Source organism: Antechinus flavipes, chromosome 2 (assembly GCF_016432865.1).
Source record: "Antechinus flavipes isolate AdamAnt ecotype Samford, QLD, Australia chromosome 2, AdamAnt_v2, whole genome shotgun sequence".
NCBI classification, from domain to species: domain Eukaryota; kingdom Metazoa; phylum Chordata; class Mammalia; order Dasyuromorphia; family Dasyuridae; genus Antechinus; species Antechinus flavipes.
In genome coordinates this window covers 631,793,737-631,803,560 of record NC_067399.1, presented here as the reverse complement: position 1 = coordinate 631,803,560, position 9,824 = coordinate 631,793,737, and positions in this window count along the sequence as shown.

The window sequence follows — 9,824 nt, the reverse complement described above, 5'->3', positions numbered from 1 at the left end:
CCTCTCCTCTCCTCTCCTCTCCTCTTCTCTTTTCTCCTCTCCTCTCCTCTCTTCTCCTCTCTTTTTCTCTCCTCTCTTCTCCTTTCCTCTCCTCTCCTTTTTTTCCTTTCCTTTCCTTCCTTTTCTTTTCTTTTCTTTTCTTTTCTTTTCTTTTCTTTTCTTTTCTTTTCTTTTCTTTTCTTTTTTTTCTTTTCTTTTCTTTTCTTTTCTTTTCTTGCTTTTCTATTCTTTTCTTCCTTTCCTGCTGTATAACTTTAGGAAAATTACTTAATGTTTCTCATCCCCAGGTTCCTTATCTGTAAAATGGAAACTACCATACTACCATGTCCCCAAACCTTTTTTGTTATAGGTCCTAGGTATAAACTTCTCTAGATCGATGATTTCAAGTTCAAATTGACATGAGGACCACTAAAATGTACATAAGGACCTCTCATTTTGACTTAGAAAGTCACATGGTCATGGGTAGGGTTTGAGATCTCTGCTTTAGAGAGTAGGGACTGAACTTGTGATTTCATGGATATGGGGAATTCTCACATGAGAAAACTACTGATACAAGTCAGCATTTTCTTTGGAACTTAAAATCTTAGCAGTTTTCAGTGTGATCTATTTTCATAATGTAAAGATATTATTTGCCTATTAAATTGCCTCTTTTTTAACTGCATATCTGCATAAGGCTGGATTAAAAAAAAAATACTTCAACCAAAACAACACATCGCAACAGATTGAATGCAGAAGTCTAAGAATCCAGCTGTCTTCTGTTAAACCAGACATTAAAGAAATTAGCAAAAATATGTAAAACAATGTCACTCTTCACACTAAATCTTTTTTTTTGTTGTTGTTTTGGAAAATAGTTATTTTTCATAAAAATATGTTATTCATGTTAGCAAGTAGTGGGTTTATTACTGATATTTTAAAATCAATAAACAAATAACTATTTAAATAATTTTATCAGTTTTAAATTCTGATTCGGTAAGATTGATAGATATAGCCCACATAAACATTTTTTAAAATTGTCATTAATTTTAAAAAGTGAAATAGGAAATAATCTAAGGAGAAAAGGCATTAGAATGAAGAAGGCCATTTCCTTCTCCAATCATTTTACAGATGAAGAAATTGAGGCAGAGTTAAGTGACTTACCCAAGATTACACAGCTAGTAAGTATCTGAGATTGGATTTGAATTTAGCAAGAGGTCTAGCATTCTATCTACTGCATTTTCTAGCTGTGCTTGTACTACCTAGTAGCCCTAGGGAATGGTGATAGTTCTTGTAAAACAAAAACAAACAAATCTGATATCTTCCTCCCTTCAGTTGTATTTCAATGGATTTCAATCTCTTAAGCATGACTTACTGAAGTCAATCACACAAATCTTGGCCTGCAGAACAAAGTATAAAAAGCACTTTGCAAATGAGCTTAAACATGAGCTGAAACAATTAAAAGTGATTAGAGAGTAATCAATAAACACAATAACTATGACAATGTACATGGAAAGAACAACTACACTCCCCCCAAAAAATCCAAAGTAAATGTAACAAAATTATAAAAATAAAATAAAGCTCAAATGAAAAGACAGAACCCCAACCTATTCTTTTGTACAGGTGGGAGGTTCACAGTTGTCACATATTGCACATTTTTGGACTTTTTTTTTTCAATGTAATAATCAGCCTGTTGAGCTTCTATTCCTCTCTTCAAAAAATATGACTTTCATAAGGATTGGCTCTTTGGGAGGGATATATGGAATGCTATGGTGTTATAAGAAACAATACTAGTAAAAATTATTTTTAAAAGATCACAATTGGAATGTTTAAGTCCAAACTTCAGAATCATCATACTCCAGACAATCTATTAGATAATTTTACAAGACTTCTAGAGGATCAATTTCTAATTAGAAGAACTCAGAATATTTCCCTTCTTGTTTGTTCCTTTATGGCCAAGCAATGGCATATAATCTTGCTCTCTGACTGCTTCCTCAAGCATCTGACTCACTGGCTGGGAAATAGGAGAGACCCTGTTTGCTATTTGATTCTTGCTTACTTTTCATGAAGTATTTGGTGGATCTAGTTCCCAGGGCAGTTCCAGTGTGGAGAGAGGTTCTTCAAATGTTTTGCCATTTTTTTGTTTTCCTCTTGAAGAAATTCATCTTCTGGCTACATCCTAGATTACTTCTACCCTTCTCTAACTCTTTCTCTATCATAAAATTCTTCCCTGTGGAATTTTGACTGTAGTCCCCATGGCACTCCTCCGGTTCTCCAAAGGCATCCCATTCATTCCTTGTTGTATTGCAACCATTACTTATCTTGGGAAACTCTATGTGTAGAGCTGACCTGTAACACAGGGCAATAGCTAGGAGCAAGATGTTAGAAGCAAAACAAAAATTCTTTGCTACACAATATTAAGAATAATTATTTGCATTATCTCATCCCTGCACCAGAGAGGGAGAATGTAAACTTCCTGTAGACAGTGACTATCACTTATCAAAACTATATCTTTTCCAATGTATTACATAATATTTTTCACATAATAGCTGCTTTATTTTTTTTTTCCAGTGGAGGTGAATCCTTTGTTGGATTTTGAAGAGAGAAGGTTTTCAACAGATGGAGGTGAAAAGGGTGTGGATTATGAGCTAGTAAGTATATAATAGAGAAATGGAAGAATCCAAGATCAGCATGGAAATTGGAAATTAGTCCAGTTTTGCTGAACCTATAATATGAGACGCAATGTGAAATAAGGGTGGAAATTATGATTGGACCCAATTTGTGGAGGACCTTAAATGCTAGTCTAAGGAATTATTACTGTATTCTATAGGCAACAGAAAACTACTCAAGGTTTTCTTTTTCTTTTTTAAAGCAGGAGAGGGATACGTCCAGTCTTTTATCGTAGAAAGATTTTTTTTGTGCATCTGTGTAAAGTATGGATTAGAGAAGAGAGAGCCCAGTTAATGCAAGATGTAATAGTCAAGACAAGAGGTAATGAGAGCTTGAGTCAGGATGATGGCAATATTTGTGAAGAAGAAGGGACGATGTTCAGAGATACTAGGAAGCTAGAATTGATAGGGCATGTTAACTGATTGAATTTGTAGGATAAAGTAGATGGAAAAGTAAAAGACCACACTGATATTTTGAACTTTTGTGACTGAGAACATGATGACCCAACAAAAAAATTGAGAAGTCAGGAGGAAGAGTAGATTTACCTGGGATGAGGGGAGGTGGATAATGAGTACACTTTTGGGATTATTGAGTTTATGATACTTATGAAATATTCAGAGAGCAAATTACCCTCTAGCTCAGAGGGAGGATTAGCATTTGATCTGTAGATTTGGAAGTTTCAAGATGATAGAGATGGTAATGGAAGACTTGGAAAAGGATAAGATTGTTAAGGCAGAGTGTAGTGAGAGTAAACAAAGGACTGGATGACAAAGACTTAGGAGATATATACTTGGGGGAAAGAGGAAGATGAAATTGTGAAAATGATTCAGAACGAGTAGTCAGACTCTGGTAGGAAGAGAAACAGAAGAGGACAGGGTCCCAGCAGTCAGGAGAATATCCTGGAGGAAAGCATGATCAACAATCAACAATAGTTAGACCAAGAACGCTGTGGACTAAGAAAAGGGGGTCATTGCATTTGTCTATAAAGAAGGCATTGATGACCTGAAGGGAGCATTTTTTAGTAATGATAGGAAATGAAGCAAGAAGGCAGAGGATTGAGATGAGGATGGTTGATGAGGAAGTAGAGGCAATGAGATTAGATTACTCTTTCTAGCTACACTGGTCCAAGAACACACTTCCATGCCCACATCCTCAAACATAGACCTAGTAAAAACTGCAAGTGGAGACCATTAATTTGGAGGTGAGGTTTAAAAGATCATCACATCCTGAATATAGTGGCATAGGTGGAGAGAGCTGTATCTTTGTGAGTAGGATCAGCAGTCTCCATAGAGGGAAGTGATGACTTTAGCAGTGAAAGCCTGAATTACTGTAAAAAATCTGGAAGTCTAGCTATTCCTAGAAACAAAAAGGAGGAGCACTAGTAGGATCATCTAAGCCAAGTGGGCCTTTTGTTCTTAAATAGGTCGTTTGTTGAAGTGAACTTTTGACAGTAGCCCCTCCTCAGGTGGAAGTCTCTAGTAGAAATCATCACAATTACATCTTTAGAGTATCCAATCAGAAAGTCAAGTTATGAAGTCAAACCCTCAGGTTATATTTCCCATATACTGTAGATCTTCTCTAACTTCTCTATGAATTTAGTCTGACAGTCAATGATATATTGTAGCTAACTCCTTTCTAGGGTTAGTATATCCCCACAGGGTACTCCTGTCTTATGGCTTCTTTCTCCTTGTTATAGTTAACTCCTTTCTAAGGTTAGCCTGCCCTGGGATACTCCTGCCTCATGGTGTCTTTCCCTTTGTTGTAGCTAATCCCTTTTTGGGGTGGTCCACTTGGTAAGTGATAACAATTGCTAAAACTTCTTAGGATGCTAACTCCTTTTATCCCCATAATCCTCCACTTGCCACATCTTAATGGTGTCTTCATTAGGGGACTTGTCTTTCCCCTTTTTAATTGCTAAAACCTCTTATTCTTGCTATTCATTGTTATGGATTTAGCTCATTCTTATCAGTGTAATAACATCTTTGCCCCTTGATTTGGATATCTAAGCCTGCAAATTATTTCGAGATAACTTGCAGCATTGCTCTGTAACCCCAATATACCTTTGGAGTGTCACTCCATACCCCATCATTTGGTGGCTAAATCCATAATTTTGGTAGCAAGTCATCACTCAACAGAAGCATGGGGATGAGCCCTGTTCCCCTCTCCCCACTCCCCCAGGATTTAGCACAGTGCCTGGCACATAATAAGTGTTCAATATATGCTTTTTGATTGATTGATGTCTGTGCTTTGGGGCAAATTCCCGTTCACCACTGACTAGTTATGGTTATATATAGAACTATATCTCCTACCTATATCCTTCTGCAGGTGCACAGTTACACACAGAACGATGTGCAAACCTATGCACACAGAGGGAGCCCTGAGCGGCTGAGTGAGTGCCAGTTAAACCTGGCAGGGTTTTTGCAAGGCAGTCACTGAGCCAGCAGAGGAGTATAAAATCCTTTAGATGCTATGTGCTTATGAAGCACCCAAGTGAAAAGGGAGAAAACTCAGGGGAAAATAGAGTTCCATCCCAATTGCTTCAATCAAACATCAACAGAAGAGCTGCAGTGTCCTCGTCTATCCCTTAATAAAGACTTAATTCACATCTCCCTGTCCTTCAGTGATTGATGAGAATTTAGTTTACATTTCTGAGAATGTGGTCCAAAGTACTTTTGGTTTGAAGTATGGCCCAGCCTGTGGGGACAGACCAGCCGGGCGTCAGGGACCAGGGATGACAGTGAGCTGTCCCTAAAGGAGAGCATACTTCATTTGTAATGAACATTATGTCTAGAGAAGCTAATGGCCCAACCTCCTATTCAGTTTATGTAAAATAAAACATGCCATATGTTGCTGCTTTCAGAGTTTTGGTGTTTAAATTAAATGTTGTTTAATGAATATTCAAGCCCATTTGCTCAAAAGTTGTGTTCAATGTGGCTCTTTCTTCCTTCCCCCTTCTTTCTTGCAGCTCCCCTCCCCCTTCCAGTACCTAGGGTATTAAGCCATTAAAACAGGGTGTTAAGAACCAGGCATCTGTCTTCCAACTGAAAGTTGGATATTAAAATGCTGGAGCAGATGACAGTATAAATAAAGACATACAGTGAGAGGATCATCTGATTATTTTTTGTTTGGTAATTAAGACTGACTTAAGTTCTACCTTATTGAGAAGGAGTGTGGGGAAATGAAGAGATTTCTCTACTCCTCTACTAGTGTAGATGGAATCCACTCGGAAGATCAGCTTTATGCAGGATCAAAATAGATGACTTGTCTAGATGTTTTGAAAGCAGTGGTTGTCTCCTCTATTATACATCCTCCAGACCTTAGAGCTTATGTTTATACCTCTAGTTTTAATTCTTATCTCCATACACTTGATTTAGATCTGCTGTATCTCCAACTCTCATCTTCTCTCTCCAATTTATAATCTTGCATTTCCAGCTGCCTTTTGGACAGCTCCACCTGGACATCTTCATTGAGACTACTGCTGAATTCATTATAGGATTCCCCAAGCCCCAAGTCACATTCACCTCCCTATTTTCTTCATTTTTGTCAATGGTGCCATCATTCTCGCAGTCACCCAAGCTCAGAATCTTAATATCTTTGATAGAGGGAGTAGTTAATCACTAAGTTCTGTTGATTCTTTCTTCACAAAATCTCCTGCATCTTTTCTTTCCTTAATGTGACCCTAGTTCATGCCTTTATCGCCATGGCGAGCAACATGATGCAGTATAGAGAAACAGATTTGTAGTCAGAAAACCCGTTCTGAATTCCAGTTTTGCTACTCACTGTCTGTAAGATCAGGGCTTAATTACTTTACTTCTAACTTCAGATTTCTCAACTAAAAAAAAAAAAAATGAACCAATTGACCTCTAGAGTACAGCTTTATAATTCTTTGACACACCTTAGTGCTAATAAGTCACCTTCCTCATCAACTCATTATCTTCAGTGTAGTCAGGATAATCTTATTGCTTTTGCTTTGATCCCTATTTCTTTTCTATTTCTATTTAAGGTATCATCAGAGTTCCAGACAATAAAGTTCAAAGCTTTAATCATTCTCTACTCTTGCCTCTGTCCCTCTATTGAATTAGTTGCCAAGTCTTTTTTCTTTTTTTTAAATTAAAGCTTTTTATTTTCAAAACATATGCATAGATAAGTTTTCAACATTGACTCCTGCAAAACCTTGTGTTCCAAATTTTCTTCCCCTTCCTCCACCCCATGCCTTATATGGCAAGTAACCTAATATGTGTTAAACATGTTAAAAATGTATGTTAAATCCAATATATGTATAGATATTTATACAATTATCTTGCTGCACAAGAAAAATCAGATCAAAAGGGGAAAAATGAGAAAGAAAACAAAATGCAAGCAAATAACAACAAAAAGAGTGAAAATGTTGTGTTGTGATCTATAATCAGTTCCCACAGTCCTCTTTCTGAGTGTAGATGGTTCTCTTCATCACAAGATCATTGGAACTGGCCTGAATCATTTCATTATTGAAGAGGACCATATCTATCAGAATTGATCATGATATAATCTCATTGTTGCTGTGTACAATGGTCTCCTGGTTCTGCTCATTTCACTTAGCATCAGTTCATATAAGACTCTAGAGACCTCTCTGAAATCATCACTCTGGTTGTTTCTTTCTTTCTTTTTTTTTTTTTTAATTATAGCTTTTTGTTTACAAGATATATGCATAGATAATTTTTCAGCATTGACAGTTGCAAATCCTTTTGTTCCAACTTTTTCCCTCCTTCCCCCTCCCCCAAATCTTTTTTTCTATAATATTTTACATACCTCTCTTCTCTTTCTGCTTATAAGGGTGCACTAGTTCAAGTCTTCATTGTCACAAGACTGTTTTAATAGTTTGTTCATTGCTTTCCTGGTTTCAGATTTGTCCTTTTTCTAATTAATTTTCCATACAGCTGTCAAAATACTCTTCCTAAATATGTTTTGCATGTTTTCATCTGTATAATGGGTATTACTACCCTTCTTAATAAATGAAGAGAGGGAGGGAATTTGGAACTGAAAAAAAAAGAAACTTTTTAAAGCACAGAAATACCCACATCATTCTTTTGCTTGAGAATTTTTAGTAGTTCCCTGTTGTGTGTAAGTCAAAATGACTAAGGACTGGGTAAGAACTGAGACAAAAAATGGCCCTGTAAATCACATGCTTGTGATTTTCTTAACCCTGCAGCCTTGCTCCTGCCTCTGGGCATTGACACAGTTCTTCCACCTACTTGGGAAGTCCTTGCCTTTAGTTAGTTTCTCAGAATCTCTTACTCCCTTCAAGGCTCAGTTCATAGCTTATTTTCTATAGGAATAAAAATTATAATCAATATTTAGAGAGCTTTATATGTTATCTCATTGTGTGCTTACAACAACCCTGTGAGGTAAGTAAAGTTATTCCCTATTTTACAAATGACAAATTAATACTTTCTCCCTTCTCCTCCTCTTTTTTTCTTCTTTTCCCCCTTTTCTTCTTCTTTTCTTCCTTCTTCTCCTTCTCTTCATCCTCCTCTTCTTCCTTTTCTTTATCTAATTTTCTTGCATATGCATATTTTTGGTTGATTGTTGTCCATTCTTGAAGAAGACCAAAATGATATCACTCAACTCTAAAATAGTAATTAAATCCTCTACCTCTCCTCTAGTCCAATATATCTGTTTTCTGGATGTATTTTGTTTGTGCAAGGCTATCTCTGGGTCAGCTGAATTTCTCCAGCAGGATAACCCATTCTCAATGATCTGCATTGAGACCTGTGGCAGATTTTTAACTTCAGGCTGGTAAGAGTCCCTGTTCCCAGGCCTACTCTTCTGGTGAGCCAGTATGTACTCAGAGGATTAAAGTCCACTTCAATATGCGCTAAGAAAAATTATATACTCCAAGCGACTCAGTAAGGATCCACTAGGTTCTGTTTTGCCTCTTTCTGTGTCACATATTGCAGATCATGAAAAAGGTAGAAGATGCCATTGTTGACATCAAGGATCTCTCAGTGCAGCTGGGGAAGATGAGACTAACATACATTTTTTGGACTGAACAATTGAAGACTTAACTATATGTTGTTATGTTCTTGTCCAATTCATTCATAAACACTTTAATTTTGAAGTGAGACTAGTGTGGTCATGGACAAGGCGAGTGAGCCTTGGGCTTGACCATAGGGATGATAGAAGAAATGGTAGCATGGTGTATTATGGGCCTACTTCTGCCCACTGTGGCCTGAACCAGATTAAGATTTAATTGGGAAACATTTAACAAAACCAATAAAAATACAATAAAATATAGATAACATTGTGTTTTAAAATCAAATGAATACATGACCCTAGGGATCCTTATATACTGATGAATGGTCCCTTTCTTTCTGAGTTGGACACCATTGGTGCAGAGGAAAGCCTATGTTTCTATTTTGACTCTACTGATACTTTGCTATGTGACTTTGGACAAATCATTTCACTTCTCTGCTTTTAAAAAAATTCTGCATGAATGGTTTGGATTAGATGGTGTCTAAGGGCCTTTCTAACTGACACTGAGGGAAGGAGCTGGTTCATTGGCAGGCCCAAAGCTAGGCTTGGCACAGTACTGGCATTTTCTCAAAGGTTTCTCAGGCAGGATTGGTTTGCATGCTTGTCTGTATTGGGCCACCAAAGCAAGGGGCAGTATCTCCACATCAATTTATAAGGAAATGTGTGTGTAATGGGTACATGATTCATTCCTTCCCACCATCCTGAATCTTCTACCTGATTTAAGGGGTACAGGGAGGAAGCTCCTTGTTCCACATTTCTCCCTCAGTCACTTTTCAAGATGTCTGAAATTAAATCATTAGAAATGAATTTTTCTTCTAACAGTCTTTCTTTTAAAATGCAAATCCTTGGTAACTACCAATAGAGGAAAGAGATCAATTAGTGTATTAGTGTAATACAGATTAGTGTAAGAGATATGGAGATAGGATAGAGAGCTTTGGGTCAAAGGAGAGAAAGGAAGACCAACTTCACAATATTCTTCCCCATAATTTTGTTTTGGACTAGTTTTGTAGACCTTCCATCTTATTTCCTTCTTGTGCTTGAGGCAATCTCATATAATACAACAAGTAGTTCCTGGAACATTGTTGGCACTTCATAAGTGCTGGTTGATGGTTTATTAAGTGCAAAGAATTGCTTGTTACTAGGCACTGGGAATTCAAAATATATGTGAA